This window comes from Rhinopithecus roxellana, unplaced genomic scaffold (genome assembly GCF_007565055.1).
Source record: "Rhinopithecus roxellana isolate Shanxi Qingling unplaced genomic scaffold, ASM756505v1 contig3368, whole genome shotgun sequence".
NCBI classification, from domain to species: domain Eukaryota; kingdom Metazoa; phylum Chordata; class Mammalia; order Primates; family Cercopithecidae; genus Rhinopithecus; species Rhinopithecus roxellana.
The window spans coordinates 8,877-26,451 of NW_022142486.1; the positions used below are offsets into that span (position 1 = coordinate 8,877).

Here is a 17,575-nt window from a genome sequence, read left to right on the forward strand (position 1 = left end):
TTTCCCGTTGTAATTCCTCCCTCTTGCCACTTCTGAATCCCCATTCCCAGGCAACCACTGATCTGTCTGTCGTGATAGACTATTTTAAATTTTTTAAAAGATTTACATAAATACTTAGAAGTGGGATAGCTCCCTCATATGATAGGGGTATTATTAACTTTTTAAGAAACCACCAAACTGTTTTGAAGATGGTTGTATAATTTTACATTCTCACCGGGTATATATGAAAGTTCCAGTGTTTTATATTCTTGCCAACATTTAGAAGGACTAAATCTTTTCAATTTTAACCATTCTGATATGTGTGTCGTTATCTCATTGTGATTTTGATTATCAGTTTCCTAATGAATAATGATGTTGAGTTTTTATTCATGTGATTATTTTCCAGATTTATGTCTATGCATTTCTTATTTTCTAAAGTTATTTTAAATTGCACTGTTGTGTATTTCAACTTCAAATTGTTCATTGTTAGTTTATACAAACACAATTGATTTTTGTATACTGATCTTTTATTCTGCAACTTGCTAAATTCAGTTATTAATTCTGGAAGCATTTTTTTTAGATTGATAGAACTTTCTACATATATTATCTTGTGGTCTATGAAAAAGACAATTTTACTTCTCCTTTTCCAATCAGGAGGCCTCTTCCAGTCCAGATGATCCATTGTACTGGGAAGAACCTCAAGTACAATGTTGAACAATTTCTCTCTCTTTACCACAAACTCATCAGTCTTAGGTTATAGTTTCTACATGCAAATCCCCAACACAAATTCCAACACAGGACTATCTGCCTCACCCTCCCTATACTGTTAAAACCCAAGCCTTCTTTGGGAGGCTGAGGTGGGCGGATCACGAGGTCAGGTGATTGAGACCATCCTGGCTAACACGGTGAAACCCCGTCTCTACTAAAAATACAAAAAATATTAGCCAGGCATGGTGGCGGGCCCCAGTAGTCCCAGCTACTCGGGAGGACCATGCAGGAGAATGGCGTGAACTTGAGAGGTGGAGCTTGCAGTGAGCCAAGATCGTGCCACTGCACTCCAGTCTGGGCAACAGAGCAAGACTCCATCTCAAAAAAAAAAAAAAGAAGAAGAAGAGAAGAAAGAGAAGAAGAAGCAAGAAGAAGAAGAAGAAAAGAAGAAGAAGAAGAGAGAGGAGGAAAGGAAAATAGAAGAAGACACGAGGAGGATTAACTTAGTCGTCATTAGTAGTCAGTAGAGCAGATTCGATTCTGCTTCTCGAGATCAACGAATGCGTTATTTCGCGTCACCGAAGAAGTCTTACTCATCTCTCTTCCCTCTCCTCTCTACTTCTGAGCCCTTCGCTCCTTCGCTCTCACTCGATCTGCCTCTCTCCTTCTCCTCCTGTCTTCAGTCCTCGCCTCTTCCCGCCTTCTATTGCCCTCCTCCTCCTCTTCCTCCTACTTCTCTCCTCCTTCCTCCTTCTCTCTTCTCTCCTCCTTCCTCTCCGTCCCTCTTCTCGTCTTCTTCTCCGTCTCCTCCCCTCCTCCTGCTCCTCTCAGTCAGGAAAAAAAATCCAAGACATATGCATATGAAACCACTCAGAATACGTTCTAAATACTCCAGCGGACTACTCTCAATTGGGTGCTTACTTATAAGATTTACATGCCCCACCATAGTTTGACACATACTCAATATTCTGACAGCCTGAAGCGTATTAGTGAAAAACAAAAAATTGAAAAGAGATATGAGTATACCGGGAAAAGGAGGGATGGCAAGTCCCCTGTGTAACCAAAGTAGAATGGTCTCCAAGTCTGAAAGCAATTTTAGGCAGAATGAAGATTCCTTTCCACGAAAGACTTAATACAGCTACACTACCATGGAGGGTTTTAGGTAAGACATACAAACACTAGGTAATGGTGAAGGGTGGCAGAGGACAGAATGTATTAATACCACTGAATGGGGTGGGCCATGGGAGAAGACTTGGAGGAGACACCCTCTCTCTGCTACGTGACCCACCAGAATTGAAGATGGGGAAATGAACAGGGTGGCAGATCAGTTTGGAAGGCTCTTTGTGGGTGCTAAAGAAATGCCCCTTAATTCAACCAGAGTATCTAGGCCCTCCAGTATCCTTCTCTGAATAATCAAAGCTCAGGAATGTGTCTTGCCGTTATCCTGGGAGGGGTATATATAGTGAGGCTAGGAAGCCTGGAATACACTGTTGAGAGACACTGGCGTGGTAAAGATGGCCAGGAAACCATGAGTTTCCAGCCCAGTTGTCCAACTACTACCTACCAACACCAAAGAAGAGGAAAAGAGGACAGCCACCTCTCAATCCAGGCCCAGAAGCCCTATCAAGGTGGGCGGCCCACTCAAGCTCCGACTCCTACCCTGTCCTGTCCTGGCATAACCCCCACCCCAGCCTGCACCCCTTCTCATGAAGCTTCTGTTCCTACCCTCTTCCTTCCTCCTCCCCAAAGCCAATTACCTTCTGTGATCTCCCTGCTGTCTTTCCAGGTTCCCAAGACAACCTGAAAGGGAAAAGGAACCCTTGGAGGGAGTTCCAGGGAGAAAAGCTCCCTGAAAGACCACCGCTTCCAGCAAACCTGAGGAAGGGAGTTGGCCAACACTATCTAGCCACTGCGACCAACTGAATAAGGAACTCGATGAAAATCAGCCACAGCAGGACCAAGTAAGCCAGGAGACCTCCACCATCTCCAGCATTTCCCTGCACAGCCTGGAATTTCAGGGCAAGGCCAGAGACCTCAAATCTATCTGAGAAGTCCCCAAAGGTCTGACCCACTCCCCCCACCCTCGGCCGGAGAAATAGGCAACAAGGTCTAGAGTGTATTTTGCACACCACAGGGTGATGAAAATAAAATGAACCTGTTGTAAAATGATGTGTGGGTCTGCATATTCTCAGATGGTGGGGAGGAAGGAAGGAAGGAAGAGGCAGTGGTGTGGGAAGGGAGGGAGGTGGGTATTCTGGGGTTAGGGCCAGATGTACAGTCCACAGTTAGCCAGACATGCAAGATAAGGGTTGCATCAAGGTTGGACACTGAAGACAAATCTCCTTAAGTTTTTATTTATCCGTAATAAATGGCCAATAGCCTAATTTTAGGGTCATATGCTAATTGCATATTTAGTTTTATTAGAAAATCTTAAACTCCTTTTTCAGAGTGACTGTATCATTTTACATTCGCTATCAATATATGAGTGATTCAATTTATCCACATCCTTGCCAACATTTGGTATTGTGACTAATTTTTATTGTAGCTGTTATGAGAGATTATAATGATATTTCATTAAGGATTTGCATTTCCCAATGGGCAATGATGTTGAACATCTTTTCATGTGCTTTTCTGCCATCTGTGGATTCTCTGCCTTTTTACAGTGTCTAGAGCTTCTAGTACTATGTTGAATAAGAGTGAAAAGAGCTGAGAGCAATCATTCTTGCCTAATTTTATGGGGAAAGCATTCAGTCTTTCATCTTTAAGTAATGATGTTATCTGTAGGGGTTTTTTTGTACATGCTGCTTACCAACTTGCAGTAATTTCTGACTATTACTAATTTGCTGAGAGTTTTTAAATCATAAATGGATGTTGAATTCTGTCCAATTATTGTTTCTGTCTCAAATTTATATTTTTCAAATTTATCTTTTAATTAAATTTCTATGATTTTTGTTGAGAATTTTTTTGTTTAAGTTCATGAAAGATATTGGTCGTGTGTATTTTTGTGTGTGTGTAGTCTTTGTGTCGGGTATCAGAGTAATAAAGCCTGCATAAAATGAGTTAGAAAGTATTCACTCCTCAGTTTTCTGGGAAGTTTTGTGTGGAATTGTATCATTCATTCGCTAAGCAGGTAGGATTCACCTGTAAAGTCATCTGAGACTGGAGTTTTATCAGAAGAGACACTTTACGTGCTAATTCAACTACTTTAACAGATATGGGGCAGTTCTTTGTGTCTTATAAGGAATTTGCCTATTTATGGTAAGTTGTTGAAATTTTTGGCACAAGCTTGTTCATAATATTCTCTTTTTTTATTTTTTAAATCAATTTATTTATTTTATTATTATTATTAGATTTTTTTTTTTTTTTTTTTTTTGAGACAGAGTCTTGCTCCATTGCCCAGGCTGGAATGCAGTGGCACGAACTTGGCTCACTGCAACCTCCACCTCCCTGGTTCAAGCAGTTCCCCTGCCTCAGCCTCCCAAGTGGGGTTACAGGCGCACGCCACCATGCCTGGCTAATTTTTTTGTTATTTTGAGTAGAGATGGGGTTTCACCAAATTGACCAGACTGGTCCCAACCCCCTGACCTCAGGCAATCCGCCCACCTCGGCTTCCCAAAGTGTTGAGATTACAGGCATGAGCCACTGCGCCCGGCCAATATTCTCATTCTTTTTTAATGGCTCTAGGAACTGTGGTTATGTTACCTATCTCATTGCTGATATTGGTAATGTGTGTCTTCTCTCATTTTGTCCTGAGCTGTCTGTTTAGAAATTTACTGATTTTATTTATCTCTTCAAGGACCAAGTTTTTATTATAATTGCTTTCTTCACAGTTTTTCTGTTTATTACCCTATATTGACTTTAATTTGCTCTTCTTTTTCTAGTTTCATAAGGTTTTCTAAATAAGCACTTAAATGTCCTTCTAAGGGCTGCTTTAATGGCATGCCACAGTTTTTGAGATGTTGTATTTTCTTTTTTTAACTTTTATTTTAAGTTTGAGGTACATGTGCAAGTTTTTTATGTAGGTAAACTTGTGTCATGGGGGTTTGTTGAACAGATTATTTCATCACCCAGGTATTAAGCCTAGTACCCAATAGCTGTTTTTTCTGCTCCTCTCCGTCCTCCCACTCTCCAGCCTCCAATAGGCCCCAGGGTGTGGTGTTCCTCTCTAGTGCTCATGTATTCTCATCATATAGCTCCCACTTATAAATGAGAACATGCAGTATTTGGTTTTCTGTTCCTGTGTTAGTTTGCTAAGGATAATGGCTTCCAGCTCCATACATGTCCCTGCAAAGGACATGATCTCCTTCGTTTTATGGCTGCATAATATTCCATGGTGTATATGTACCACATTTTCTTTATCCAGTTTCATTTTAATTCAGTTCCAAACGTTTTTAAATTTCCCTTGGGACAAATTATCTTTGATGTATGGATTATTTCGAAGTATAATTTTAAATATCCAAATATTTTTGAATTTCCCAAATATCATTATGTTGTTGACGTCTAACTTAATTCTGCTACTGAGCAGGAACATGCCTTTATTACCTTAATCCTTTCTATTTACTCAGACTTATTTTATGGCCCAGGACATAGGCTATCTTGGTAAATGTTCTATGTGCACCTTTAAAAAATGTGACATGACTGTGTACATTGATGTTGTTGGATGGAATGTTGTGTGGATGTCGACTATGTTATGAACACAGATAATGCCGTTCAAATCTTCTATATTTTTATTGATGTTTGTGCACTAGTTCTATCGATTATTGAAAGAAAGGTATTGACAGTTCCAAATACAGTTGTGGATTTGTCTGTTTCTCCTAAAAATTTTTTCATTTATTTTGAAGCTCTATTATTAGGTGCATACACATTTAGAATTAGTATGTCTTCTGGGTAGATTGGCTCTTTTGTCATTATGAAATACCTATTTTTAATCCCTGATGATATTCCTTGCTCTGAAATCTATTTTATCTGATGTTAGTATAACTAATTCATGTTCCATCATTTAGCATTCTTTTATTTCTAATTTATCTGTTTCTTCATATTTAAGGTAGGGTTTTATAGAAAAATATAATTGAATCATTCTTTTTATCAAATATGACAATCTTTGCTTTTTAATTGGAGGGTTTAACCTAACCAAAGATTATGTAATCTCCCTAGAAAAATCTGCATCCAGTTACTTGTAAGTGGGGGAGTATAAAGACTGGGCCCCTTTGACTCAATTTAAGACAACTCTGAGGGGACAGGTCAGCTACAAGGATCCCCATGGGATAGGATGAAGTCTCCATCATTACTTGATCAAACACTGAATGCTTCTCTGAGGAATGTGCCCATTTAAGTTGTCAAATACATTAGCATAAAGTTGTTCATACTATTTCTTTAATATCCCTTTAAGATCTTTAGGCTTGCAGCCATAAAAAAGGATGAGTTTGTGTCCTTTGTAGGGACATAGATGCAGCTGGAAACCATCATTCTCAGCAAACTATCGCGAGAACAGAAAACCAAACACCACATGTTCTCACTCTGGGAATTGAACAATGAGATCACTTGGACTCGGGAAGGGGAACATCACACACCGGGGCCTATTATGGGGAGGGGGGAGGGGGGAAGGACGGCATTGGGAGTTATACCTCATGTAAATGATGAGTTGATGAGTGCTGACGAGTTGATGGGTGCAGCACACCAACATGGCACAGGTATACATATGTAACAAACCTGCACGTTGTGCATATGTACCTTAGAACTTAAAGTATAATATATAATAAATAAATAAAGTTCATCTACAAAAATCCAACAGCTAACATTACACTTAATAATAAAAGACCAGATGCTTTGGGGGGTGATGAAAATAACTTAAATCTTGGTTGTGGTGGCAGTTATATGACTATAGATTACAAAAATTCATACTGTACAATTCAAATTAGTGAATTTTATTGTATGTAAATTATATCAATAAAGCTGATTTTTTAAACTGGCAAAAAAAAGATCTTTAGGCTCTGTAGTGATATGCTCTTATTCATTACAAATATTCATATTTGTGTCTACTTTCAATTTTTCTTGAGCAGTCAAGCTAGAGTTTGTCAGTTTTTTAAAATAAAGCAAACTTGTTTCATTTTACTTTTTCTATTGGTTACTTTCCATAACTTACTCTATTTCTAGTTTAAGATGAAAGCTTACATGAATTACTTTAGACTTTTTTCTAATATAAATAATTAAAGCTATAAGCTTTTCTCCAAGCACTGCTTTAGCTACATACCAAAAATTTTGATATATACAGTTTTTGGTTTTATTCAGCTAAAATATTTTATATCGTTCTTTGTGATTTCTTAAATTCATGAATTCTTTGGAAGTATATGATCTAATTTCCACATATTTACGAAGCTTCCATATATCTTCCTCTTAATGAATTTAACTTCATTGTGATGTGAGGATGCACTTTGATATTAATCCTTTTAAATCTAGTGACACTGGTTTTATGGCTTGTCCTGGCAAATGTTCCATGCAAACTTGAAAATAATATGTAGTTTTGTCAGTTTTTGGGTCAAGTCTGATCAGAGTTATGATGATTAACTTTATGTATAATAGCTTGGCTGGGTCACAGTGCCCAGATATTTGGTCAAATGTTAGTCTGGATGCTTCTGTGGAAACATCACTTTTGTTTTCTATGAAATTAACATTTGAATCAGTGGACTTTGAATTAAGCAGATCACCCTTCATAATGTGAATAGGCTGATGTATCCAGTTAACTAAAGGCCTTAATAGAACAAAGACTAGCCTCTTCCAAGCAAGAAAGAGTTTTGCCAGGAGACTGCCTGTGGACCTGAAAGACAACTCTTCCCTGAGTCTCCAGCCTGCCAGCCTACCCTACAGCTTTTGGATTTGCCAAGCCCCTACAGTCACGAGTCAATTCCTTAAATGTTGATAGATGATAGATAGATAGATAGATAGATAGATAGATAGATAGATAGATAGATAGATAGATAATAGATCGATCCTGTTGGTTCTGTTTCTCTGGAGAACTCTAATATAAGCATTGTTCCCTTTTTCTGTATAATTGACATTTTTTGTCTGCTTGTTTTACCAGTCACTGAAGGAAGAGTGTTTATCTTCAACTATAATTGTAGATAGCCTCTTTCCGTTTCAACTTTTTTGCTTTATTAATTTTAAAGCTCTATCATATCCATTTAGGATTGCTACGTTCCTTGATTCCTTTACCATTCTGAAATATCCTTCTTAATTCCTAGTAAAAGTTCTATTTCAAATTATGTTTTTTTCTTGCTGTTAATATAGCCATTTCAACTTTCTTTTCACTAGTCTTTGACTAATGTTTTATCATTTTCTATCCTTTTACTTTTGCTTTATAGGAATATTTATATTTAACCTAGTTTTCTTATAAACAAATAGCTTTAGCTATTTTTATCCAGTCCAACAGTCTCTGCCTTTTAATTGGACTGTTTAGACCACTTATGTTTAATTTGATTATTGACAGGTTTTGGTTTAAATATATCATCTAACTATTACCTTTCTATATATTATATAGATATTTTGTTCCTTTTCTTCCCACCCTCTTTAGGTTTATTATGTTTTGGGATATTTTTTAACCTCCACTCTTGGATTATTAGCTATACCTCCTAGTTTTACTGTTTTAATGGTTCTTCTAAGGTTTCAATATATATCCTTAACTTACCCTAGCCTACCTTCATAAAATATTACGTTACTTCAGTTATAATGTGAACCTTAGAACAACAGCCTTCCATTTTTCCTTCGTTTCGTTTGTGCCATTGTCATCATGATTTCTATATATGCTTCAAATCCAACAATGCATTATTATTATTACTACTATTACTACTATTTTAAATATTCAATTGTCTTCTAGAGACAATTGAAAAATAAGAAAAATCTTTTGCTTTAGCCCATATTTACCATTTCCAATATTCTTTATTGCTCTGTATATGTCCAGGTTTCTATCTGGTATCATTTCTCTTTTTGTATTTTTGAAAGTACAGGTCTATAGGCAACAAATTCTCTCAGTTTCCATTTGCCTGAAAAAGTCTATTTCATCTTCATTTCTAAACAATATTTTTGCTAGTTAAAGAATGGTAGGTTGATGATTTTTTTCTCTCTCTCAGCAGTTTAAATATTATTTCATTATCTCCAGCTTGATGAGAAGTCTGTGAAAGCAGAAGAAAATTATATTAATTATAACAAACCTTACTGCAGCCCCAGCTGAAACCCTCATTGCAGTGTTTTGAGAGTCCCTGAGCCAGAGGGCCTAGCTAAACTGCACCTAGTTCCTGACCAAATGGAAACAATGAGATAATAAATGTTAAATCAAACCCACTAAGTTTAGAGATAATTTGTTTTGCCACAATAGATATCTAATTCAGAGAATATCCTAAAAAATTCCACAAAAACAAAAATTAGTTACATGCAGAGTGCCAGGAGGAAAGCATTAGACTTCTCTATAGATGTTCTTAAAATTGTGAAAGAAAATTAATTTCAATATACAATTTGGACCAAATTATTGATCAAATGTCAGAGTAAAACACATTATCAGGCATGTAGGGACTGGAACAAATGATCTCCCATGTATTATTTTTCAGGAAGCTACTGAAGGATGTATTTCACCAAAATAAGAACATAGGCCGGACATGCTGGCTCACACCTGTAATCCCAGTACTTCAGGAGGCCGAGGTGGGCAGATGGCCTGAGCTCAGGAGTTTGAGATCAGCCTGAGCAACATAGTGAGACCCTATATCTACAAAAAATACAAAAATTAGCTGGGTGTGATGGCACGAGCATGTAGTCCCAGTTACTCGGGAGGCTGAGGTGGGAGAATCACTTGAGCCCGGGAGGTTGAGGCTGCAGTGAGTTCACGCCACTACACTCCAGCCTGAGTAACAGAGTGAGATCTTGTCTCAAATAAATAAATAAATAGAAAGAAAACAAATCAGATAAGGGGAAGGCCTGGGATTCAGGAAAAAGTGAATCCAAACCAAGAGAATTCTAGGAATAAAAGTAAAGGGAGGCCAGGTGTGGTGGCTCACGTCTGTAATACCAGCACTTTGGGAGGCTCAGGTGGGCGGGTTACTTGAGGTCAGAAGTTTGAGGCCAGCCTGGCCAACATGGTGAAACCCTTTCTCTACTAAAAATATAAAAATTAGCCAGGCGTGGTGGCATGTACCTGTAATCTCAGCTACTTGGGAGGCTAAGGTGGGAGAATTGCTTGAACCTGGGAGTCGGAGGTTGCAATGAGCTGAGATCGTGCCACTGCACTCTAGCCTGGGCAACAGAATGGGAGTCTGTCTCAAAACAATAAATAAATAAAACAAAATTTTTAAAAAGTAAAGGGAAAACGCAAAATGGTAACTAAGCAGTAGGCACAACAGCCATCAACTTTGGAATAGGAGAGCTACAAAAGTATATGCCAAAACAGAAGGTAAATACCCAAACATCCATCTCAAAAGTTTAAAAATAGTCGCCTCTGGGTGACAAGAGCTAGGTAAGGAAGGGAGATGGTGGTGAGCAGGGGCTTCCTATCTCACTTACCTATAGGGAAATTTTTGGTTTTTTTTTTATTTTTGAGACAGAGTCTCACTCTGTAGCCCAGACTGGGGTACAGTGGCGCGATCTTGGCTCATTGCAACCTCTGTCTCCCAGGTCAGGCAATTCTCCTGCCTCAGCCTCCCAGGTAACTGGGATTACAGGAATGCGCCACCATGCCCAGCTAATTTTTGTATTTTTAGTAGAGATGGGGTTTCACCATGTTGGCCACGCTTATCTTGAACTCCTGACCTTGTGATCCACCCACCTCAGCCTCCCAAAGTGCTGAGATTACAGGTGTGAGCCATCGCGCTCGGCCCCTATGGGGAAATTCTATCTCAATTCCAACCAGGTCTTCCCCATACTCGCTATTTCTCCAAAAATAATTTATTTCCTGGATCACAGAACTGATGCGTCCTTGAAGAGCTCTAACTTTATGCAGAATTAGTCCTAAGAATTCAAACATTGTTCTGCCTTATTTTACATTCACTTTATTCTCAGACAAGCATACTCCTAAGGGCACTGTTTCTTCATTGCTGTAGAGTATTCCAGCAACTGACACACACTGCACCAATCATGATAACCAAGAGAAATGGAATATGATGATCAGCCAGACCTGGAGACCCTAAGAAGTGAAAAGAACCTCCATAGCCACTGGAACTTATGGAGCCATGAGTGTGCAATTTGACTAAATCGTGCTGACACTCCAAGCAAGCCACACAAGCCTGATGCGACCTGTCATCACGGGTCACTCTCCCCTTCCTGAGAGTGGTGTAAGAACTATTCATTATAGTCCTGAGGGGAAAAAGAAACTGTCCTTAAATGGGTGGAGAGTACATTTTGGGAGGGACTATAACTGGGTTATTCAAAACTAGAGTCTTTGGAATCCTCTATTCTTCTTTTTCTTGAGACAGTGTCTCACTTTGTCACCCAGGCTAGAGTGCAGTGGCAAGATCTCGGCTCACAGCAGCCTTGACCTCCCGGGGTCAAGCAATTCTCCCCGCTTCAGTCTCCTTAGTAGCTAGGACTACAGGTGTGTGCCACCACACCAGGCTAGTTTTTTTTTAACTTTCAGTAGAGACAGGGTGTTTGTTGCCCAGGCTGGTCTCAAACTCTGGGGCTCGAGTGATCCTACCGCCTCAGCCTCCCAAAGTTTTGGGATTACAGGCATAAGCCACCAGGCCCGGCCAGAATCCTCTATTGTAACCTAAACAATGAGCATGAAATAGCATGAGGGACTTACAGGACTGAGAACCATCACAGCTGAATGCAGGAATTAGGTACCCTGGGGTAGCTTAAACCTCCACTCCCCTCTGTTGCTCTGGTCTTTGCCAGAGGTGGGTCCCCTGGTAAATACAGAGGACATTCGTTGCCTTCAGCTGCACATTCAGAGAAATTACTTCCCTCCAAATGTTCATGGTCTGGTTGAAATAGTATTTTTAGGTGCCTGCCTCCCAAAAAAAGAGGCAAAATGATCATGTCCTACCTATCGGTACACTGGTACAGCCAGGAAGTCAGAAAATGAACACAATTGGCCTGTGGGTTGCTTCCTTTGAAGACTAAAGGAACTGCTGAAGAATCAATCCAGTGGTGGTATTCTGGCCCTAGCTTTCTGCTGGGACCACTGCCGTGGCTCCTGCTTCCTGGTTCTCTAGGAACTAACTTCTTGCCTACTTTGGAGCATGGTTCTTAAGGTTCCCATTGGGTCTGTAATCCTCCAGAATCTTTCTAATACATTTCTTTGCTTAAGTTGGGTTCTACTACCTCTTGGAACCTAAGAACTCTAACTAATACAGTGGTTAACTGTGGACTGTAGTAAATCAAAGGCACCTGTTCCTGTTCTGTCAATGCTATGCCTAATTTTGTTTCTATATTGAAAAATTATCATAAGTAATTCTCAGTTGTCATGAGCTCTCTTAGGAATCAGGCTAATACAGTCTTCTCTTTCCCTGTTAATACCACTAACAATAATATGTTGATGTGTCTACTCCAGCTTGATGCCATCAAGTAGTGCAATGGAATTTAAACCGATGGCCTAAACTAGAGCCAAATATTATAATTACCCATTACATTGGTAATATATTGATTAGGGAGGATAGGAACATGGAAGACATGGTGTGGGTTATTTAATAAAACAAACCAAGGAGTAGTGTAAGATGAAAGCACAGGAAACAATTAACGAGGGACAATACAACGTAAAACCCAAGTTATTTAAAATGGTGACTAATTTTGAATAATATCCTATATTTCTTCTAGTGTTTCCCTGCCCCTATCTTTTTTTTTTTTTTTTAGATGGTGTCTTGCTCTGTCGCCCAGGCTGGAGTGCAGTGGTGCAATCTCAGTTCACTGCAACCTCTGCCTCCCAGGTTCAAGCGATTCTACCTCAGCCTCCCAAGTATCTGGAACTACAGGCACACACCACCACACCTGGATAATTTTTGTGTTATTTTTAGTAGGGATGGGGTTTTGCCATGTTAGCCAGGATGGTCTTGATCTCCTGACCTTGTGATCCGCCCACCTTGGGCTCCCAAAGTGCTGGGATTACAGGCATGAGGCAGCAGCCTGGTCCCCTACTTCTTCTGACACTGGCTACTGTTAAAATCTGGAGTCACAGTCCTACTTCACCTGGATCGACAAGGTTGCTAAATGCACCAACTCAACACTGATCCTTTTCGTGGAAACATGACACTAGCTACAATATGTCTGCTATCTCCTGTGGGGCCATCTGGGGCAAATTATTGTCCACCCCTTTTCCCACCATGCTTGGGTTGGGCTAAATGTGAGGACCAATATGGACTCAAGTTATTATAACATCTGGTTATATAATAGGACATAGTCAATGGGCAAGCGCTGCATCAATATTCAATGGTGGAAGGGACCGAGCCATTCTGTTTTGGTAACTGGCAACTCACTTTTTCTGAAAATAAAGTGTCAGTGATAATTGGGATATATAAATCTCAAGTCAACTTCCCGCTGACTGTTCCATGGATTGTTAAGAATTACACTGTGGTGAGCTAATAAATACTAAAGCCTAAAGCAAATGTTTCTGTGAATAATAGGGGAACATTTAGTAAGTGTCCACTGGTCTCCTGAGTGGAGGAGAAAGGATTTCGCTTGACGATTATCCCACTCTCCACTCCCAGACGCACTGCAGCCCCACTTGAGGCAGGTGCCCTCCCCACACACTTCACTGCTTACCAGGGATCCCCTGCACAGAGAAAATTGATTCTCAGATATGTTCTGGGCTACTCAGTAAATGGGCTATGAAAGTTGTTAAATTAATTTCTCATATTTGTTACATTTACACACAAAAATATCAACAGAGCAAACAAAACTTAAGATTCTAAGAAGGCTGGGGAGTTGAGCCACTGGTGTGTGCGTGCTCTATTTCCTCTTCCTGTGTACAGATCAGGATGTGACAGAGCATTAATTTAAAGTTTGAAACTATAATCCTCATTTCCACAAGAATTTGGAGTAGTAGGGAACCTGAGCTCAGCAAAGAAGGTTGCGGACGAGCCTCCAGACTTTGGTGAGCCTCGTCTTCCTGTGGACTTCACCTCCTCACCTGTCTTTGCTATCCTGTGTTACCATGTTTAGACTCCACTCTAGCTCAGCACCCTCTGGTCTTGGGTAGGTATCAAAAATTAAATCTTTTTGTCTAGCCTCGGTTTCACACCTCCTTCCTTATATCTTTCCTATAACATCCAATAAGAGGATATCCTGCTTTCCTCCCTAGGCTAGATCGACTTTCCATGGGCACCACCATGTCTAAATGTCAGCAGGGCACTTCCAGCCTTCCTCAGTTTGTAACAGACCATTATAGTGCATGGTCTTTTAAATCTGTAATAGGTACACCAGGGGTGACCCCAAATTTTAATTTCCCCTTTGTGGATCCTGGAACTATGATATCCTGAAACATTTAAAGGAGGATCGTTTCATGTATACATGGAAAGATTAGGTTCTGACACAAGTTGCGAAGAATGGAACCAAAATCTCACTAAAGATGTTGAGAGAACCACTGGGAAGTCCTGTCAATTTCCTGTTCAAGTGTGACTCACTAAGACCATACCCTGTCCCCATCTCACAACAGCTAAAGACCGAATAATTGACTTCCTCTTCCTCTGCCCCTAGAGTCACCTAAAATCGCCTTGAGTAGAGTTCCAACAAGTGTCCTGGTGTTCCACTTTCAAAGATGCCAACTGGAGATGCCCAGAGCTTTGCTATAGAGTGCCTCTTAATCTCATATAAAACTCAGCCTCACCAAGACTCAAGTCACATTCTGAGTGTCCTGGTGTGCTAGGGCACTTGCAGAGAACCTGCTGGTCTTGATTCACTGGTGCAGGTGATCGGTGCCCCAATTAGAAACATGCCCTACCTGGGGTTTTAGAAAGTGGGCTGGCAGTCATCTTTCCTCATACCTATCAGGCAGATGGTACCTGCCATGGTGTATTGTAAAGTTTTAAAAAATAAAAAAATTAGAACAAAGAAAAATTCAGCCTCAAAGCATTAGCACTGCAATCCTCAAGCCATTAAGAAGGCACGTCCTAGAAATAATTAGAATATTTTTCCATCTAGAAAAGGCAGAATATGGCCGGGAATTGTGGCTCATACCTGTAATCTCAGTATTTTGGGAGGCCGAGGCAGGTGGATCACTTGAGATCAGGAGTTCGAGACCAGCCCGATTAACATGGTGAAACCCCATCTCCACTAAAAATACAAAATTCGCTGAGCATGGTGGTGCACACTTGTAATCCCAGCTACTTGGGAGGCTGAAGCAGGAGAAGTGCTTGAATCCAGGAGCCGGAGGTTGTAGGGAGCCGAGATCATGCCATTGCGCTCCAACCTGGGCAACAACAGTGAAACTCCGCCTAAAGAAAATAAAAGAAAGAAAAGGCAGAATATTTGAACATTTTAGAATGACTGAAAATAAGTTAAGTCTCTTCTCAGATAACTCTAGACTGCAGAAGGCCAGGTGAGAAAGGAATTGTTTGTATTTCAAAAATAAAAATCTTAGTCGACTAAGAAGCATTAAGAAGATACATTCTATATACATAAACAGAAACTAGAGAAAGAGGAAAATTAAAGATTTGGGGACTAGGTTATGATAAAATCAACTTAGAGAATCACTTGGATTTACGCATTGTAAACTTTGGTATAATATAATAATATGTTGGTAGGAAAATGTTATATATTATAAAAGGAAGCTCAAAGAAGAGAGAGAAGAAATTTTAAAGGCTTTAATATCAGTACTATTTACTAAATTAAATTGTAATGAAATACATGAAGCTATGTGGGTTCTAATATTCCCAGAAGCTGAATAGTAGAAGACAGAATTGGGTGCCATCCAGAACCTGTGCATATGAACCTTCTGCGTGTAATGTTGCACCTGGTCACTACGTAATGATCAGATAATGGCTAAATGAAATTTTCATACAGAACTGGGGAAATTCGTTTGCTTGATTTTCCCTTCACCCACGTTTCATAAGGTAGACTCAGAACAGTTTTCTACCATACTCAAAGGTTTATTATCACAAAAGAATAAAACCTCTTGGCTGAAAACTGCCACCTTCTAGGAAAACTGCCAGCTAGTTATACTGACAACCTCCCAGAACTGAAAACAAATTAATCATACATGATTTATATAAAACAAAGTCTCACAGAATGAGCTATGAGGCATGACTCTACAAGAAAATAATTTGATTACACATCTTAGTGGCATACAGTATAAGGATAAATAACTGCAAAGAAATCTTAAATTTTATTTAATAATTTTATCAGATAAATTAGTAATTAGATTAATTTGTTTGAAATCAAGCTTTCAAGTATAAGGAAAGAGAAGGAAAATAATAAAATTGAAATGCTTTAATTGGGAATCATACTGTCAGAACTGAATTAGAAATATCAATAGAAACCTATGCTTTTTAAAAGAAAAAAAAGAGTATATGTTTTTCCACCTCTGTCAGTTAAAACGAACTAGTAACAAGGGCTTAAGAGAATGAACCTAATATGTGCACTTAATGCTGAGATTATGGCATCTTTCCAGGATACCCTGGAGAAATGACTGATTCCAGGAGCTATTATGAGCCTGAGGCAACTTGCTGTATGTACCACGAGGCAAGAAATAATTCAGATCAATGGGACTGTGTCAAAAGAACACAACAGGGCCCCCCACTGGCCAAAGTGTGTCAATTTGAGCAGCAAAAATAATTATTGCAGTTGATTAAATCACATTCAATCTATAAGAGGCCAAGAGTCCCTAATGATACACACGGGACAATTTTGCTTAAAATTGAGTAAAGATGGTGAATTGAATAGAGTGTATTACTTTTGGATCCTTTATTCAAACAACCTATTATTTTGACACATTTATCAGTGAAAGATACAGAATTTAGTAAATACTAAATACAAAGTTAGAAAGCATTTTCTGAGGCCGGGCGTGGATCTCACGCCTGTAATCTCAGCACTTTGGGAGGCCGAAGTGGGAGGAAAGCTTGAGCACAGGGAGGTGGAGGCTGTAGTGAACTGTGATCGTGCACTCCACTCCAGCCTGGGAGACAGAGTGTGAGATGCTGTCTCAAAAAACAAACAAAACAAAACAAAAACAAGCAAGCAAACATAGTCTGGCTTGAGGGAGGATGCCAGTGTGTGATCATAAATTGGACAAAATCATTCAAGATAGCCGCATTTCAATCAGATCAAATTTCAAATTTTCAAATATCTATAAGCATTTTATGTTCTTAAAAATATGAGAAAATTGCAAGATATCATTAAATTCAAAGGTTTCCAAAACCAGTTTGAAACATATTTGCATGTCTTAAAACCTTTTGTGAAGTTTAGCTGTATTTAGAGAAGTAAAAATGTATTTGCATATCTCGAGTCAAAATACAAAATCCAAGCGATCAGGGCAAAGTGGAAGCAACCAATCCCAACCTCCCCGCATGGAAACAGAGAGTGTGCGCTGGTCACATCCAGGGACGTGCTCCATGCAATCCACAAATTTAGATCTGCCCCTGACCATATTATATTGACCATATAAAAATTAAAGTAGCTTTATATGTACTTTACTGATATAGAAACAAGTCTGTTATATTGCTAAGTATAAAATTCAAATTTCAGAATGTCAATAGTATAATCCCACTGAAGTAAAAAATATATATATATATGTTTTTCAAGTTTGACTCTATAATCTTTGTATGGGAATTTTTAGTAAAGCGTACATATTCATCGACAGCTTAACTTTTTAGTCTTAAAAAAGGCAAAAATGAAATTTCGACCATGAAATTAACGGTTGTAACCAACAATACTAATCTCGCACGGCTGCAATACTCACACTCTTCGCACTGTAACCTCT

The 17,575-nt window shown here is 39.2% G+C and overlaps 1 non-coding gene across 1 annotated transcript; it reads left to right on the plus strand.

Moving 5' to 3' along the window:
- The first annotated feature begins 14,483 nt into the window (after nucleotides 1–14,483).
- On the plus strand, nucleotides 14,484–14,594 carry LOC115895865. Its single transcript, XR_004055951.1, has one exon. It is a non-coding gene; the product is annotated as a small nucleolar RNA SNORA3/SNORA45 family (small nucleolar RNA).
- The last annotated feature ends 2,981 nt before the right edge of the window (nucleotides 14,595–17,575 follow it).